Raw genomic sequence first — 19410 nt, forward strand, 5'->3', positions numbered from 1 at the left:
AACATAAACCGAGCAGACATTCTAGAAAATATGATTATCCATTTTTCAAGGGCAAGTTTCTAAATTCTTAAGAGTTTTGAACCTCACATACAATTCTGCAGTAAGTGAACATTCTGTGTATGTGTCCCTAAAGTTCTTATGCAGTTATATTAAATAGCATCCATGATCATCACTAATTTTTGGCAATCTGTGCTTGTTACTAAGTGATAAATTCTGTATGCTTGTAAAAAACTGGTCACAAATTAATCCTCACGACACTTTCTAGTCATAAAGCTTTTAATAAAAATAAGGGGACTTTTATCATCTTATAATAATGTAAATGCAAATTGTGTTCTTCTGAGTTAGGAAGCTTCAGGAGAAAATTATGTTTATTGAGCTAAATATACCTGCCTCCCATCCCAGTAACGATTTGTCTGACAAGTAACTGTCTGGCAGAATGCAGGCGGTGTTCTGCTCCTTGCAGACTTTTTCAGCAGGAAATGAAGGCTCTGCTTTCCCCTTCAATTAATGGGGCAAGGAGGTTAGGCAGAATGTTGTTCCATATGTTAGGCTTTAGACAGGATCCTGGAATAAACCTCTCAGCTGTTAGAAGCAGTGAGAGCTCTGTGGGTCACGGGCAGGCCTCAGTGCAACACCTCGCGTGACCCAGCTGACAGCACACTGCACACTGGTACTTGGCTGCAGCATCAGCTCAGTATTTCTTTAGAAGAAAAATCACACTTACTGAATTACCAATGCTTCTTCCAACATCGCTTTTCTTTGGTGATCTTTTGCCAGACATAGTCCTGCTCGTAAGATCTGCTGAGATCAGAGCTCAAATTAGTATAATGGAACTTTTGTACTTTGTCTCTTTACGTGAGACATGCTCTAATTTCTCTAAGAAGCTCCTCATATGGAACAGAATTATTCTCCACTCTGCCTGGTTCATTATCATTGCAATCATTCCTCCAAGTTTTTCCAGAAAGCCTCTAATCCCCTGACCCTTAAGACTTTGCAATCAGAAAGGAGGACTCATGAGAGAATATGAATTGCAGTTGCAAGTTTTTTCTGTGCTCTGAGAAATTATAGGCATAGTTGACTTTAATGAAGTTAGGAAAGCAGGTAAATCAATTTAGCCTATAATGCCAGTTGGCTGTTTCAAAACAAAGGCTTGTCAAACACATTATAGCAGATGAATCTCTGAGTAGTTCTGAAGTGTAATATTGATGTCTCTAAAATGTACATCTTGCGGGTGCCTAAGGTACATGAGACTGGCAATTAAGACTGCTTTTTTAATAGGGTTTTAGAAGGTTTCACTGTGAATATATCAGATGGCGTTGACTAACAATTCATAGTAGAGGGGAAGGTTGTACCTCAGAAAGGATTCTGTTTATAATTATGAAAAGCATGTTTTCTGACCATTAATATGGTATATCTTGTTAATTATGATGATATATAAGATATTTCACCTGTGAAGCCATTTAGAAAATTAATGTTTGAGCCACAGAAAGGTCATTGCCATTCTGAAAGGAATCCATTCATCTCTAAATAGGCCATCCGAATATAGACTAAGAAATACACTATATATAATTACCTAGAAATAGATGGAATAAATAAGATTGATGATAGATATTACTAAAGGCACATTTTAGTTTCCTGCTAGGAAAAAGTAGAACATAACTGGAAGAAACAATAATATACATGTAAAAATGCAAGGATTAGATTAAAGTCTTATGTAGTTATGTGAGACTCGGCTATTGCACATGAAGTGAGAACTCAAAAGCCTTCAGAAGTGGTGTACATCAAGGACTTTGTCCTGAGATTCAGTCAGGTCTTTCTGAAGACAGCTCCTATGAAGAAGAGAATGAAGACAATTTTTTTTTTCTCAAAACTGTGTCTTGATTGACAGCACAACTTCATAGTATGTATTTGCCACACTTACGCTTACAAGTAGATAAAATGTATGTGCTGTCTTTGAAGATAAACAAATGAACATGTTAATGAATATTTCTATGTGTGAGTCTTCTTTTGACACAGGCATATCACTGAGGAGTGATGCTGAGCGTGAAGGAGCCCAACAGCTATGATGGTAAAGCACACTGCCGGGAGTTTGACCTTAGCTCTCAAGCCCATTTAGCAGAGGAGAAGAAAAAGGTGCGGGGGTGTGCCTTTATGTGAAAGCCTGCTGTTTTACCTCACCTCATCTGTGGGATGAACAAAGTGAGTCTGAGATTCATACCCACCTGCTGCAATGCTGGCTTGGAGGAATTCATCTCAATAGGTGAGAAAGCAATTTAGTGACTAAAATCCCCTGTCCCGATCCCTGCTGAATGAGTGGGTTTGTTTCACCAAGATTGCCAGATAAAATTACCTGTTTGTTTCATTACTCCATGAAAGGCAGACAGCTTTGTGAGAAGAGCAGCCTTCACACACAGCTAATGTGGGTGAGAGCTGAAGTGCTGGCGATGGCCCTTCCTGAAGCCTCTGAGAGCTGAGGGTGGGCAGCCCCAGCAGCATGGCTCAAGCTCTTTGTAGGATCACAGAGTGGGAGGGGGAGGTCTCCAGTTGTCCCAGCAGCTACCCATTCTTCAGCTTGGTTCTGCAGCTCGGCCACCTGCAACATGGGTAGACAGAAAACAAGTGGACAGCAGATTTTCATAGCACACGGAAGCCCAGGGGCTGGGAGCTTGAGCATCCTAGGAGGAGCATCTGGGAGCAGCAATAGCTCCTGGCTCCCCCTGTGCTCTGAACCCAGCCAGGCCTGAGATCTCCTACCCCAGACAAACTGATGAGAGATAAGCCTTGTCTCTGGGAGGCAGCTTCCTTCAATGCCAGCTTTTATAACTGGCATATTTAGCCCCCGATCTGGATGATACATATCCATATACAGAGGTTTATCACCTTTGAAAGGTTGCTGCCTCCTACACGGACCTATTCTATCCCTGGCAACATTGCGCCCTGGTCTTCCAGGACTGTTTCAGAAAACAATGCCCCATCTGTCCACCGTTTGTAAATGAACTGGCTTGAGTCTGGACTTAACCAGTCCAGTGGTGCCTCTAAAAATGTCTTCAAGGAGCCCTCCCTGAAGCATGATGGTCACTGTTATTTTGTCCTGTTTTCTTTCATAAGAGTTGTCTGCCTCCTAGCTCCTCAGTATCCATTGGCTGAGAAAATTACACACTCTCTCTTTCCACATGAGTACCGGGAAATCAGTTTCCCTGGCATTGCTGTCTGCTTTCTGGGCAGACTGTGCTCATGCCAGGCTCACAGTACAGATTAAAACAAAATTTATTTATGATAAGGGAAGTTCAGGATTACCTGGCTTCTGTCTCCAAGCCCCACTCTCTCACAGCAGCCCCTTTAACTTTTACATTCTGAACTGCAATGAGCTTTCACGTCTGCTGAGCTCTGACACTCTCGGAGGAGCTCTGCAATATTAGAATATTTTGATGAATTAGAGCCCTTTGCTTTTATTTCGCCTCTACAAACCTCTGTTCTGGGAGAGCAATATCACCGATGCATTCCCATTTTGCAGTGCATTTGGCAGAAATGGCTAAACAACTGCTTGAGAACGGGACAGTTAAGCAGAAAGGGGCAAGGATTTATGGCACTTTGAATTCTTCCTGTCACTCTGAAATCCAGCACTAGTGTACCCTGTTCACGTGGGGGGCAGGGAGGGGTGCATCTGGCCCTGCCAACAACAGAGTTGATCATGTGCAGGGAGTGAGCACCCACGCGGGCTTGTAAAGTGTAACTCCTCCTGTGCTGGTTGTATGGAGGCTCTAATGGCAGTCAGCAGCTCCCTTAGATGGAAAAAAGATGGAAAATACTCTTTTTTTTTTTTTAATGGCAGCTGTAGGTCAGCCAAGCAACCGTGTACCTACCATGCCACCAGAGCTTGGGGCTCTACCGCAGCAATACAGTCAGTGTTGGCACCGCACACTCTGTGTAACTAAGGGGGATCACCATGAACAACTCTAGCTGATGTGCCTGTAGGGGAAGTTCTCATTAGCCAGACAGTTGATCACCCTTGTGTGAAACCAGCTAGGACCAAGCCAGCTCAATCTCCTGAAACACAAACTTGTGGGGCAGCAAAGGTGACTCTAGCAGGGACAGGAAAGGTAACCAGGATTGGTGTGAATATTTTAAGTGCAGTGGGAGCCAGTTAGACTGTAAGCTATTGGGAATAGGAATCATCTTTGAGATACCTTTTGCGTACCAGGCTTGGCACGGTAGCTGGGGACCAGGAGTGCTGTGCTGGCACAAATTGTGTGCGTGCACACATGCCAGACTGCCTCAGAGCAGGCAGTGTTCAGTCAGTGTTGCTGGTTAGGGTCATTAGTCTAAGTCATGTTCTAGGGTTTTTTCCTCATTTTTCTGGGACTGAGTGCACCCTCAGCAAGTTTACCAACAACACCAAGCTGTGTGATGCGGTCAACAGGCTGGAGGGAAGGGATGTGCCATCCAGAGGGACAGGCTGGAGAGGTGGGACCGTGCAAACCTCGTAGAGGTCAACAAGGCCAAGTGCGAGGTCCTGCCATGGGTCAGGGCAATCCCAAGCACAAATATAGGTTGGGTGATGAGTGCATTGAAAGCAGCCCTGCGGAGAAGGACTTGGGGGTAGTAGTGGATGGAAAACCGACTGTGAGCCAGCAATGTGCGCTCACAGCCCAGAAAGCCAACCGTGTCCTGGGCTGCATCAAGAGAAGTCTGGCCATCAGGTCGAGGGCAGGGATTCTCCCCCTCTACTCTGTTCTCACGAGGCCCCCCTGGGAGTGCTGTGTCCAGCTCTGGGGGCACCAACATCAGAAGGACACAAAGGAGGCCACGAAGATGGCTGGAGCACCTCCCCTGTGAGGACAGGCTGAGAGAGTTGGGGGTGTTCAGCCTGGGGAAGAGAAGGCTCCGGGGAGACCTTAGAGCAGCCTTCCAGTAATGAAAGGGGCTACAGGAAAGGTGGGGAGGGACTCTTGGTCGAGGAGTACAGGGATAGGATGAGGGGTAATGGTTTTAAACTGAAAGAGGGCAGATTTACACTAGATTTAAGGAAGAAATCCTTCCCTGTGAGGGTGGTGAGGCCCTGGCACAGGTTGCCCAGAGAAGCTGTGGCTGCCCCCTCCCTGGAAGGGTTCAAGGCCAGGTTGGACGGGGCTTTGGGCAACCTGGGCTAGTGGAAGGTGTCCCTGCCCATGGCAGGACGGTTGGGACTGGATGGTCTTAAAGGTCCCTTTCAACCCAAACCATTCTGTGGTTCTTTGATTCTATGATTCTTCCTGATTAGAAAATTGCAGGATAGTAGAACCGGCCTAGAAAATTACTTTCTGAGACCATCTGTTCCAGAAAACTTGGTAGTTTATATGCAAAGCAAATAAAAAAACAGGCTGTGATGGTGAGCGAAGTAAAAGAATAAAAAACCTAAACTAATATATTTACAAAAAGTATGCTTGCTTTAGTCACCCCCTCTGTTTCTCCCAGATCCCACATCCCAGTGCAGGGAGCTGTAGTATTTCCATCAGTGAGACAATGCACTTCACCTTGAAAGCTGCTGGGTTTAATCTCACCATCAGACGGTGTGATTCATTTCTACAGTCCCTGTTGTACCTTTCTTAATATCAGACATGAGTGAAATATCTTCAGGACTGTGAGTGAGAGTGGAGTTAACTATTTTTTCAAAGGAAAAAGATGCTGGAAATATATAGTGGTCTTCATCAGCTGAAAGAGCATGTGAAACCAAGGCCAGACTTCTGGGCTGCACATGATGAGCCTGTCATGGCATCAACTAAGTGAGCCAGAAAGAAGCTTTCACACATCAAAAATAGAGCCAGTTGGGTTCAACCAAATCCCAGGTGTAGTTCAGAGCACTGGGCCCAGCACGCAGCTGCCTGGAGGTGACCATATCTGGTGAGTAACAGCTACAGCCCTGCAGAGGAGAGGGCCTGTGCAGCGTGCTGCATGAATTCATCCTCCACAACACAGAGCAGCTTTCCTCTGCTTTTTGTGGTGCTACAGTGGCTCCACAGAGCTGTATGAATGGACAAAAAGTTTAGGTTTTCTCTCATCTTCTGTGAGACCAAGGCATGTACATAGTCTGTTTTAAATATGGTCATCGCATGCATTGTCTGAAATCATTATATAGGTCAAGAAGTCCTCCTGGGAGCTATGTTCAGTGAAGATAGGCTGAAGGCCTTTTAATTTTTCCCCTGGTTTCTGAGCCTTTGAAGTTTTTTCAGGGTGTATGCTAAAGCTCTTTCCTGCAACAGCTTTCCTGGAATGGAAGCTGCAATTCTTAGGTCATCTCTTGACTTCTGAAGCAAAGGCTTCAAAGCCTCCCCAGATATGGCAAGCTGAAGTAAAAATCCACATGTGGTAGCCCTGAATTATGTCTTCACACTTTTGCTTCCTGACAGTTGTATTCTGGCCTTTGAATTCCTACCTGTAAATCATCTTCAACACCTTTGAAACACAAGCATTCATCATGGTGCTATGAGATGAAAAGGTTTATTCGTAGTTTTAAGTGGTCCCGCTATCTTTAGGTGTGCTTTTGCATCCCTGCATAATGATCACCCCTTTGGGAGGAAAGTACTTTCCATGATTTTGTCTGGTTTGCCATGACTGGTTCCTTGGTTAGCAGCTTGATCCTTTTTTCTCAACCTTTTCCACATGCATCACTGCAGCATTAAAAAGAAATAATCTGTTGATCAAGTTGGATATTCACAGCAGAACTAAGACAGAATCTCACTCCCCAGCAGAAAGGCTTTGGATCAAGACCCAAATACAAACTACAGTAAAACTGAGATTTGAGCCCACTGTGTTCTTTTCCCATTTGCACTTTCTTCCCCACTTTTCCTTCTACTCATTTGTTTCCTTCTTCCCCTTCACTCAAAGTCTCTCTTTTGTCTTCACAGTTTTAACATTGGGTTCTGCAGAAGCTTGTTCATCCGCCCCTTGCATCACCTGCCAAAAGGTTGATGTGTGCAGTTTCTTTTTTACGAGGAACCGCTGTCTCTTTTCTCTGATTGAAACTGCTTACTAACCGAAGGTAAGTCACATCTCCAAAATGATCATGTGGTTCTTTACATCCCTAGGAAAAATAAAACCATTCTGCACTGCTGAAAAGTGAGTAAACTCATTGGCTTTGTGCATACAAAGGGTGGATAAGTTCTGTTTATCTGTGTTCATTCTTGACTTCATAACTGTACTCTCCAGTTTCCAGGTGTCAGCAACCTTTGAGATAGCAGGATTTGCTCTGTATTACTGTGGCGTGGGATTTTGGTCTGTCTACTTTGCCTCATCACCTTCCTTCATTGTTAACCTTGTATGCCTGCCTAATGAAGACTTGATACAGATGAGAATTAAAGATGATGAGCTATTTCTAATTAAACTTTGCTGCAGACCTCTGATTTGTAAAAGTTACATTACGCCTTCAAGAAAAATGAAAGTACTTCAGCCTAGAATATCACTGATCTCTGTACACCAGCCTGCTGCTAGCTGTCTTCCTAACTCTGCCCTTCAGAAACTCCGACACTTATCTTCAGGCCTGGCTCTGGGGTGCACTAGTGGGTCTGCGTATCAGAGCAGACCAATCGGTAGTAAACTGGTAGTGCTTTCATCCAGTATCATCCACAACTGCCTCCCCCTTAATTGTCTCAGCCTGGAAGCACCCTGATGTCTCCTTAATAAGGGTTAGCATTATTTATAGCAATTTACAGGTGTGCTGCTAAAAGATGGAACTGTAAATCACCTCAGATGTTCTTCCATGATGAAGTGCCTCTACATTATTTAACAAATTGTCTCAACATGACTGAATGATGCACAATGGAAAAACTTGCCACGGAAGTGTAATATTGCAAAGGCCACAATACTGTATATTCAGTTTAGGTTTGTAATTGCAATTGATATTCTTCTGGCAGTTTTGTACTCCAGGAATATTTTCAGCTTCGGAAAAGCAGAGTACTTCTAACCTGGGGGTGTCAGTGGGGCAATAGGATGCCTAATACATGCAACACTGTTATACAGTTGGCATTGCAGAGGTATTTGGCACAAAAAAGATCGGGCTGCACACATTTTAGTTACAGCTTACTGCCTAGAGTGTAAGAGAGCAAAGTTGTTTTACAGTATATGAAAGGGATTCTGCCTCAGTAGAAAGAAGATTGAGGTGTGATGAAATGCCAGCCAAAAGTGCCTACAGATACCTCAAAATAAAGAACTACACATGTTCTGAGATGTTGGTCTATCGTATTTGGCCTCAATCTGAACACAGTGCTTTCCTGGATCAAGGAAAGGCTTGTAATTTTGAAATGAGAGGAAAGGTGGAGCACCATCTTCTTCCTAGAAAGCCTGTACTGAAAATGAACCACATGAATTGTTACACTGATCCTTTCTCCTGTAATTGCAGGTGATTTTCATCCCTCAGGTGTGCAGGGTGTCACAATGGCTTGTTTTTTCTTTACTTGGAAGTAAAGAAAGTTTAAAGATTGTCATGCCTAAAAACATAGACCCCGTTGAGATCTCACTGGGTGAGATCTGGCACAATACCTAACACAGCAGCCGGCACCAGCAGCTGGGTCAGCTGCTGATTTCCTCTGGGCAAGAAAACTTGCTCACAAACACCCATCAGCATATTTGGAAGAGCAAAGGAGGGAAGAAGGGATCTGGAGGTCTGAAGGGAGGGTTGGTGCCAGTGCTTCCTTCCCAAGGACTCAGGGTTTGGAGGTCTATGAATCAGTCTTTTCTAAAGATGAGAACTGAATAGCCCTGGCAATGTCTTTGTTCTTTTCTTTTTTCAACTTAACCTTTTGAGTTTTCTCAGTTAAATCTTAACATCAGTCAGAGCTCTCTTAATGTGAAGCTCAAGACCTTCGAAAGCTATCGGTGAGGCTGTTTAAAATGTTGCTACATAAACAAAGCATCCCTTTCCATGCGGATAACGGGGCTGTTTGTGTTCACGCATGTCCATCTGCAGGAGGACCCACCTGATTAAAACCGGGTTCAGACAGCAGAGCTGTGTTCAGGCTGCTGCTGTGCTGGAAGGATGAGGACTGTCACAACAGAAGTGGTCTGGGGTGCAGGAAACAGTGAAGGAGACACCCTGGGTGCTGAAATGTTCAGCCACGCAGCATCTCTTCTTCAGGTGGCTTAGTCCTTCCTCAGGAGGCTGGGGGACCACGCTCCACATGGCTGTCCCTGACTGTCTGTACCTCTGCCTGTGCCTCTCCCAGCCTCAAGCTGGTATTAGAACTGTTTTAAGCCTGCTTCAGACCAATGGAACAGATAGGGAAAGGGCTTAACCATGAATATATCCCCACAGATTATAAGCAGCTGACAGAGGGGACAGACCCCATGTGTGTCCCACACAAGGGAAAAGGCAGAAAATCACACATGCACTAGAAATCCTGCTGCAAGCAAGAGGTTTTATTAATGCTCCATCCTCAGGAAAAGCATGAGACAAAGTTTGTGCCTTATTTGACACCAGAGAACCCAACCAAAAGACCCAAATCAGAGGGAAGTGGGCTTTTTCTGTTCCACTGCCTCTCCACCTCCCCACTGCAGTACCCCTGAGGCTGAGCTTTAAAACCGACTGCTGCAGTGCTGCCAGGGAAATAAAACGCTTCTTGCTGTAGTTTGAGGTGAACGGTTGTTTCGTGGTGTCCTGGGGGTAAGATATCCAAGGATGTTACTGGTTCAGCTTTTTGGAGGTGCTGTCAGATGGGGCAGGGTCAGCCCCCCGGTCTGAGCACTCTCCTAGGATTTGGGAGACTTCTTTATAGTTCTTCATCCATCCTCATCTTCTCAGTTTTCCTCTGCTGTAAGGTGGGGTAGCAGCATGTCCCTGCCTCCTGGGGATGTTGTGGGGATCAGTATGCTAAATACTATGAGGCACTCTGATACTACCAGAGAGAGGGGCAAAAAGCACTGAATTGCCATAAAGACCCAGAAAGAATTCTAAAACTCTAGGAAAAAAATAAAATAAAATAAAAACCCAACAGCCAGTCCAGTGGGACACACTGTTAAATACATTGTCACTCACCCCCAGCACAGTTTTCCCTTTTCTGCATGCTGTCTTCCATGCGCTGCCACTTCTCGTGCCATTCGAGCCTGTGACATGTATAAAACAGGACTACTGCAGCACACACAAGTGTTGGAGTTTGGACTGTGCATTTTCCTTCACAGAGCACTGCTGCCTCAGCACTAGAAACCATGTAAGTGATGTGTTTTGCAAAAATAAATAAATAAAGGTGCGAATGAAAATGTCATATACATAAATATGCCACAATAAGTTTAGTCTTTGGATCAAAGTGCTCAAAATGACACAGCTTTGAAACAGAAAGGTAGGAATCAAAATTACACATCCCTGCATATCAGCTTGGCTGCCAGCTGTTTAACTGAGGTGTACGTACCATGGCTGATTAAACGAAAACATTTTAACAGCTGTCTAAAAAGTAAAACCCTCTCCGCATCTTCCTGAGGCTGCCTGGTACATCATCCCTGTGGGCTACCCAGGAGAGTGGCCGCTGGGCTCCAGCCCACTCCATCCCCGTCTCTGTTCATCTGCACGTGTGCGGGGGACACCAGGCACATGGGGCAGCTCTGGGCTCCTCCAAAGGACGAGCACTAAGATCCTTGGCAAGGTCTGGACCTCACTGAGGCTTGGGGCCATTGACTTGCAAACCTGGTCCTGTGCAGAAGCCCATGGGCTGGCTGGCTCCGATCCAGACTATTCAATGAGTTAAAATGAGCCCTGGCTAATTCAGGGGGCACAAAGCAGCTCAGCAGGTTGAGGGGAGAGGCACAGGGTTTTCATATCCAAGGCAAACGCAGCCCGACCTCCCCAGCAGGGAAGGGGCTTTATGGAAGAGAAAGAGCTGTAGGGAAGTGGCGGGTGGTCTCTGGTGGCGGCATCCCTGCCAGTCTGCAGAACCAGCTGGGGACCATCCTCCAGCCCTGGGGCCAAGTGGCAGCGTGTCACTGCTAATTCCACTCCCCACCCCCCTCCCCAAAACCATGTGGGAACAATCGAACTGCCTGTTTGGAGCCGATACTCTCCCCTCAGCTATTCTGGGAGAACAGTCAGCCCCGCTTCTGGCCTCCACCTTGTGTCTGCTTATGGATGGAAGCGGAAAGGAAGAGGGTTTACACTGCGGTCAGAGGGGGAGGGTGACAGGGAGCAGGCAGCCACCCCAGCCGTCGGGTCAGCTGCTTCAGTTAGCAAGGGGATCCCAGCTGGCCCCCATCTCCCTTCTCCGCGAGGAAGTGCCAGTAGGAAAGCTTCGTGGGCATCTTCATGTCAGGTATATACATACAAGAAACTTGGGAGAGTCACATATCGCGGCATCAGGCGTGTCCCTTCACAGTCGTTTCTAAAGATGCTGTGTTTTAAGAACGTATTCTTAAAGAATCTGCATTTTTAAAATGAAGAGCAATCAGGAAAGAAATTCTACAACTCAGGATGTAAAAACAATTTCAAAAGGTGACATCTTTTGCCTTTTTTTTTTCTTTCTTTTTTGCATAGCATCTGTGTGGGTGGGTGTGTTTGTGTGCACCTGTGGGATAGAGGCTTTTGTTATGCTAAGGTTTATGCAAGCCCTCCTCATCACATTCTTCTTTGGCACATGGGGCTTCGTGTTGCTGCCCAGCGGGCACCACCATGCACGTCACTGCCTGAAGTGCCCCAACAAGAGTCACAGCCATTGCTGGGGTGGGAATGGGACACGGCTCATTCACTGCTGCACTTCCACCATTTCTGCCCACAAAATAAGGCAAGAAACTGAACTGCTTTTCACTTGCTTAAAAGTGGTGACGGCTGCTGCCATAAAATGTTGTCACTGTTGTAACACAAGACTTTTCCGTGGCTTTCCCTCCCCATCTGGCATGGGCTGACTTGCCCAGCTATGTTTGACACGATGTTTTTTAATGGCTTTGTTAAATACAGACAAAGCTATCTCCCTGTAAAATTCCGCCCCCCCCCCCCCCCCCCCCCAATTATGTTCTCAATGTTAAGTTTATCCCACCTACTTCCTTGGCTTTCCTTCCAAAATAATGTGGTGCCACAGGCAAAAGAAAAGATACAGGGGCTTCAAGTGAGCAGATGGGTAAGAAAGGGCTTTCCACCACGCAGCAAGACCTTCTCAAACCCGTCAGGCCATGCACATGTGCCCACACGCACCCTGAGGGAACTCCGTCCCCAAATGCCACATGCAAAGGGAGAAGGGAAACCCCACGGCAGCCACGTGCCCGGCAGCGTGTCGCTGTTCTCCATCTCCTCCGTGGTCCTGGTGGCAATAACGATGAGCCCATCTGCAGGTGCAATTCAGCGCATCCACCTCGGGCCTTCTGGTGGCAATTCTGTGCCTCGTGGGTTTTGCCTACCCGAGGTGATGCTTTCGCTCGTTGTCCTGAAGGTATTTTTCTCTGCCCAGATGGCATCTGGGGCCAGCACAGTGCTGGTGTCTCTAGGAAGGGGCTGGCGATGACCCTGCGATGTGCAGAAGAGCTCTTCAAGAGCAGCCCTCTCCCGTGGGGGGGCCGTGACTGCGTGCACCCCACCCCGCACAGATGGGGCACCCCACCGCACTCCCCCAGGCTCGCTGCCCGAGAGGTGGGGAGGGCTGGATGCAGCCACTGCTTACACCTCGCATTCCTTTGCCGGGGAGGGGATAAACGTTCCCACGGTTGTCAGCGTGTGCCTGGGACCCTGCAGTCAGAGCCCCTGGGGGGTACCTGCACCCACTCGCCCTCCCCCCCAGCCCCGGTAGCCCCCTCTGCCCTGACCCCTGAACCGTGTGCTCGGGAGGGGCGGGAGGGTCGGTCCGGGGGTAAAGGGTTCTTCGCAGTGCGTGGTGAGAGCCCCCTCCTGCAGGGAGGAATTATTGCCCCCCCCCCCCTGCGGCCCGAGCGCCGCCGGAGCAGCGGGGCCGTCCCTCCCCGCGGCCTCGGGGCAGGCGCTGAGGTGCTCTGTGTCCCCCCTTTCCCCCGGGGGGAGGGGGGGCCCCGTCCCCGCCGCACGGCTGTCAACCGCCGCCTCCTCCCCGTTATTTACATCCGTCTTTAGCAGTCTAATTACCCGCTTTATTGCTTTCGCCCGGGGGAAGCCCGGGGACGGCGGCGCAGGGGAGGACCCTCCCCGCAAGCCCCCGCTCCGCACCGCCCGGGGGAGGCGGGGGCGAGGAGGGACACAGAGCTCAGCCGGGACTTTCCTCTCACCGCCGGGTTTTCAGCCGGGTTTCGGGCTCCGGAGGCGGCCGGGACCCGCCGCCGCGCCGGGGGACCGAGGGAGCCCCCCGGTGGGAGCAGAAGGGGCGCTCCCCAGCACCTCCCCCTCCTTCGGGGTCGGCTTCATCGTGTTGCACCGCGACCTGCACAGGCGGAGGAAAAAAAAAGAAAACAAAAAACCCAACCCAAAACCGGCAGAATAGATGGATTTTCAGATAAGCAGCGAAGGTAATTTATTGGCCTTTATGCTCTTCCGATGGAGCGGGGGAGAGACGGCGGAATCGTGTCTGCACACCATTAAGCGTGCTTCTACTCCGCCTCAGCCAAAAGACACCCCCCAACCCCCCGCTGTTGGGGATGCCCCAGCCGTAGCACGGAGCCCAGCCCCGGGCCCCCCTCCCCGGGTCGGGGCCCGAGGCCACGGTGAGGGGCTCGTGGCGGCGGGGTGCAGCTCCCGCAGCCCCGGGGGGAGCCCCAGCCTCTCCCCGCTCATCCAGGTTGTCCGCGGCGCACTCGCTCTTCCAAACTCATCTAAATTACATCAATAACAGAGCGCACTCTTTAATGAGCTCTCAACTTTAAAGACTTGAAGGATATTAACAAGCCGCTTGACAAATGGTGCTTAGAAGCACATTAAAGACGCTGCTAATGGAGCGCATAATGACGGCTAATTTTCGATCAGATATAAATTAGAGCCCCAACAGTTATTTGCCTTAAGGACTTTATGTAAATGATCCCGTTCTGTATAAACGGGGAGGCGAGCCGAGCCCCGCCGCGCTGCCGAGACGTGCCGCAGCCGGACGGGGCGCGCAAACAGCGCGGAGCCGCGCGGGGCCCCGCGCCTGCTCCTGCCCCCCCTCCCCTTCGCCTTCCTCCTCCTCTCCGCGCAGAGTGGCACCACCCCCCGCACCCCCCCAGCTCCCGGCGGCCAGGCGGGTTTGCTGCGGGAGGATGAGGCCGAAGGGTCGCCCCGCTCCGCGGCTGCCTGCGGAGGGGACGGGGCGGTCGGGCCCGAGGGGAGGACGGTGCCCGCGGGAGTCGGGGCCGGCCCAGCCCACCCTGGCGGGGCAGCGCGGTGGCCCGCGGGCTCCGCGGCCGCGGATGGCCGCGGAGGGCCTTAGCTGGGGGGGGGGGGGGGGGGGGCGCAACTGCGAGGCCGCCTCCGGTGCACACACACACGGTGCCGGGGCTGTCCCAGCTGCCTTTTTTCTTCCTCCGTTGATTCGTTTTGAGGGCTGTGGCTGAGTTTTTGGGGCAGGCTGTTGCGGGGTTTTCTTGCTTTTTTTCTTGCTTTTCCGTTTTTTTTGGCAACAAATGCCAGCTGAGGGGGGGGGCAGCCCAGGTAAGGAGTAACCCATCCCAGCACAGCCCTGCCTGGCCTCCAGGATGCCTCTGGCACGGAGGAGCTCTGGGAGCCGGTCAGCAACCCCCCCACCCCGCGGGAAGGGGGTCCCAGGTGTCTGTGGGAACCCGCGGAGTTTTCTTGGGGAATTTTGAGGGGCTGGTGGGGTTGGGTTTCTTTTTCTCTTCTCCCCGCCCCGCTTCCTTGAGGGGTGTCCTCCCCCCTCTCCAAACCGCATTCACCTTGGTGGGGGCGCGCCGAGCCGCAGCCGGGGGGGCAGGTTCCCCCCTCCCTATCCTGCGCCGCCGGGCTCCGGGGGGGCCCAGGGCTCTCACCTGCCAAAATAACAATAACAAGAAAGGCGGGAGGGGAGTCTTGTCCCCCCACACGTCCTCCCCCCACCCGGTTACGGCGCCGGGACCGCAAACCAGCCGGGCTGCCCGGGGAAAAGGGCAGCTGCTGGGGTCTGCCGCCGCCACGCTAAGCCCTACTCCCCCCCCCCCCCCCCCCCCCGCCCCGACAAGCAGCCCCCCCACACCACCGGCCACCCCCCCCCCCCCACCCCCCATCCTTCCCCGCGCCTCCCCGTGCAACTACGCGCGGGCCGGAGCGCGCTGCCACCCGCCGGCGCGGGAAGGGGCGCGCGAGCTGCGCGGGCGCGGAGGGCCCCGCCGGCGGCCGTACTCACCCGGGGGGCCCCGGGGCTGCGCCTCTTGCTCCGCGCTCGCTGCCCCGATCCATCGATTTGTTCCTGGAAAAACGCGGCGCGTTCTTATAGCAGCTACGACCAATTAATATTGCATTAACTCTATTTAAAAAAAAAAAAAAAAAAGGGGGGGTGGGGAAGGGAAAAATCCGCACTTTCTCAAAGCCATCTATTATTAACGCGAGGGTAATTGGAGACCCGAGACGTGGGTGCGTGCGTATCGTGGGGCAAGGCAGGCAAACACAGGCGTGACCGTGTGGCGGGATGGAAGGGGAGCCGGGGGTGGCTAATATTTAATTTCAGGTCTGTGGTTTTCTAATTCGAGATTAAAAGCAGTCACGTCTTTGAAGCCAGACACTTGGTGTAAATGTACAGTTAAAATATTCTATTCCACAGTCCCCAGACAGAGCTCTGCTACTCCCAGGCTTCATTAAATTTTAATTATCATCCCAGACTGGAGCAAGGGAAGAGGGGGAAGACTGTCCACCTAATTGCAATTGATAAAGGCAAAGAAGCCGAGATCTTTTTCCTCGTAGTGCACGCACAGCAGTTGTTGTTGTTGTTGTTTAAATGCGGGCAAAGCCAGGCGTGGGCAGCGTGAGCGTCTCCGCCTATAGATCTGCTGTTTATAAAAGATGCACGTGAAGGAAAGCCGGGAAGTGATGTTATAGAGGGGGAGGGGGGGGGGCAGGGGCACGGGACATCAGCTCTTGGAGAGATCTGGCGAAAGATCAACGGAAGAGACAGGGACCCTCATTAGGGCTCGGCAGCTTTATTGTCTCCCAAAACAAAGCGCGCCGGTGGCTCAGCCCTGCCCGGCCCGCGCACCGGTGCTGAGCGGCAGCAGAGCGGCTGCCCGGGTGCCCGCCCCGGGTCTCGCCATCCCCCCCCCCCAGATCTTTCGTGCATTTTCGTTTGTCCATAATCTGCACGCGTGGGACAGGTGGGCACTGGGAGAACGAGCCTAATTGCCGCAGGTTTTTAATCTGGGAAACTAAAGAGCAGCCTATCTCCAGGCAGTAAAAGGTAAAAAACGAAAACCCACCGCGTTCGCTTTCTAAGCAGCTTCCTATTATCACATCGCCACTTAATTTTATTTCCATTCTCTCCAAGTTAAATAGGAATCCGAGCTCACAGGGGAGCTGCCATGTGCCTACAGACTGGGGATGTCAAGCAGAGAGACTCACTGTGCAAAGTTAATTTCAATTCCCGAGGAGGATTTCACATTCTCGCTCGCTCTGACCCACAGTAATTAGCTGAGATAACTAATGATTACTTACTTATTCCTTGTAATTATCTGGATTTAATAATTCGCTGTGTAATTTATTAATTCGCCCGTAATAGCCTTTAAGTGAATGGCTCATTTAAGAGGGCGAAGCGGCAGTTCAGGGGCTGTTCGGCGCCTGCTGCCTGAGCCTGATGACGGTTTTGGGGGGGCTCTCTGTGTTTCCAGGGGTCCGGCGGGCCCCCGCCGCTTGCCACCCCCTTTCTGCCCCCCCTCTCGCTTATTAAAACGTCCGCCACTCCCGCGGAGGTTGCGCGGCAGCCGAGGCCGCGGCAGGAGGGGGGGAGGGAGACCTTTCCCCTCGGGGGGAGGTCGCGGTGGGGCTGCTCTGGCTGCGAGGCGCGCAGGGGCAGCGCAGGCTCCGCGCAAGGACGGTGCCACCCCTTCCCCCAAAGCCGCCCTGCCCCGGCAGCCCCGGCGGCGGCTGAAGGAGAAGACAAGCCTCGCTGCGCGCCTGCGGGAGCGCTGCGCGCCCGCGGGATCGCCCAGCACGGCCGTTGCGGTAGCAATGACGGCACCGACAGCGACAAGCGTTGGCCACGCCGGGAGCCGGGGGGGGGGGGGGGGGGAAACGGCACGGGGCGCTGCCTCCGCTCCCCTCCGCGCCCGCGGAGCCGCCACCCCGGCCGTACCAGCGGGCCGGCCCCCTCGGCGTGCCCAGGCGGCTTTGAAGATGCAGCTGGAGCTGGTGGCTGGGCGGAAATATGAATATTTAATAGCGGTTTGTGTATGATCTCTGCTCCCCGCCCGCCGCCGCCGTCGGGTTTCCCCGGCTTTTGTGAGCGCCACGCGGGGAATTTACTTTTTTCGCCCCTTTTTTCGTTTTTTGTTTGTTTGTTGGGTTTTTTTACGCTGTGCGTGCTTGGCACCTTTGCCTCCCCCCCCCCCCCCCCCCCCCCCCAGCCCGAGCCGGGCGGCAGAACGGCTCGGGTAGAGGGGGCTCGGCGGAGGCACCCCCACACCCCCCCCCGCGCAATCACAGCCACGCACACGGTCACCCGCGATCACCGCGGGGCGGGGCGGGGCGCGGAGCTGCGCGGAGCTGTCCCTGGTGCTGCCGCCAGCGCCTTGCCCCCCCCTCTCGCCTTCCCCCCCCCGGGGGGGCCGCAGCCGCCCCCCGCCCCCCATCCCCCGCCCTAAGGAGGGGGGTGGGGGGGTGGAGGGCAGGACCCCCGCCTGGCCGCGGCGTTTGAGCGAATCCCGCGCCCCGGAGGCGACGTCGGGCTCGGGCAGAGGTTTGCGGTGGAAAACAAGGAGCAGCAAACGCGCTTTGCCAAGAAAACGTTAAAATCCTTTTTTCTTTTTTTTTTTTTTTTAATGAAAGACGATATAACAACATTTTAAAATAACTTAGTACATTACTAGAATAAATAAACCTCCTATTAACAAAAAAAAAAAAAAAAAAAAAAGAAAGAAAAAGCAACAAAACCCAAGGAAATCGGGTCATGTACAGAACTTAAGACTTCAAACAGTCTCGGATAGAACAGCGATGCAGCGGAATCTGTAAGAATATATCTATATGTGCGTCAACGCCAATGAAATATTTACAATACATACAGGTACCCAACAGAGTACCCTGGTTTTATTGTTGTTGTTCCAAAAGAAATGTACCAAACCGTTTGTGAATTTACAAGCAGTGCAGCCTCGCTCGCTCGCTCCCTTTCCTACAAATTTAAATGTGGCTTTTCTACAAACAGCCCTCCAAAAGGGACTTTCCTCCGTGGAAAAGTATTGCGATTATAGGTAATAAATAACCGACCGACCAAAAATAAATAAATAAATAAGCAATCAGATAGATAGATAGATAGATAGAAAGATAAATAACCGAGCCGGTCTGAATAACCATCGCGATACAGCTTTGAAATCGAGAAAGACGGATATTGTGCTGGCAAGAAACCCGAAGCGACAAACACTCCCCCCATCCCCCCATGCTGTCACCTACGCGGCCACGTCCTTTCTCGCTTCGGGAGCAGCGTGTGATGGGGACAATGTGGGAATCCCCATTAAATATGTAACGCGGTAAACAAACAGCTCGGACAGTGAATCAGGCTACACAAATAATGTAGGACATCTACTATAGGGTGCCGACGCCGTACGAATAGGAATACTCGTCAGAGAAATACCTTGGGTTCAGGTGACAATTTACAGATGGCCAAAAGGGACGTTCAGAAGAAGAAGAGAAAAGCTCACGTTCATAAATCCTACCAACACAAAATATTTGATTCTCACTATTCATTTTTTTTACTTTTATCAAGACTTAGATTAAAGAGGTGTAATTAATTAGAATGAGCACAAAATGAAGTTGCTAGAGAGATAAATTAATAATTTACAAGGGGTTGTTTGGCGGTAATCTAATAATAGCTTTTGAAGACCAGTGAACACAGCAGGATCAGCTCTTTCCCTAAGCGTTATAACTTCAGAGAAGGAAAAGGATAATAACCACAGTAAAAATATATATATATATTTATATATTTATAATACGCAGTGTAAATGCAGAAAACCCTGCCATCTGTTTTTTTTTTAATCATTATTATTATTATTTAAATCAAAATACTTTTGAGACTTCTCTCGCGGCGCAAGCCTCAACTCTAGATTCAAGTTTGGGTCCCGAGAAAACCGTGACCCTGCGGACACGCCGCTGCGAAGGGCGCCTTTCGCTCTTGCACCCAGGCGAGCTCCGTTAAGAATTAAAAACCAGCGGTACTTGCCGGGGCGGGTCCGGGCGGCGGCTCCCGCGGGGAAGTTCCCCCGAAAGTTGGGCGGTGGGGCGGGCGGGGGGCGGTGGGGTGGGGTTGGTTGGTTGGTTTGGTTTTTTTTTTCCTCCTTTTGTTTTGTTGGTGTTTTTTTTTTTCTCCTTTTGTTTTTGTTTTGTTTTTTTTCTTTCTCCTT

General features: G+C 50.5%; 1 long non-coding RNA gene across 2 annotated transcripts; it reads right to left on the reverse strand.

The window, feature by feature from the left end:
- Positions 1–11972: 11972 nt before the first annotated feature.
- LOC141959651 (uncharacterized) lies at positions 11973–15299 on the reverse strand. 2 transcript variants are annotated; one of them, XR_012633482.1, is made up of 4 exons: positions 15219–15299; positions 14773–14865; positions 13040–13331; positions 11973–12451 (listed from the first exon to the last, which is right to left on the reverse strand). It is a non-coding gene; the product is annotated as an uncharacterized LOC141959651 (long non-coding RNA). The 2 variants fall into 2 exon arrangements; XR_012633481.1 differs by lacking the exons at positions 11973–12451; positions 13040–13331 and adding an exon at positions 13361–13719.
- Positions 15300–19410: the final 4111 nt, after the last annotated feature.

This window comes from Athene noctua, chromosome 4, assembly GCF_965140245.1.
Source record: "Athene noctua chromosome 4, bAthNoc1.hap1.1, whole genome shotgun sequence".
Taxonomy (NCBI): Eukaryota; Metazoa; Chordata; class Aves; order Strigiformes; family Strigidae; genus Athene; species Athene noctua.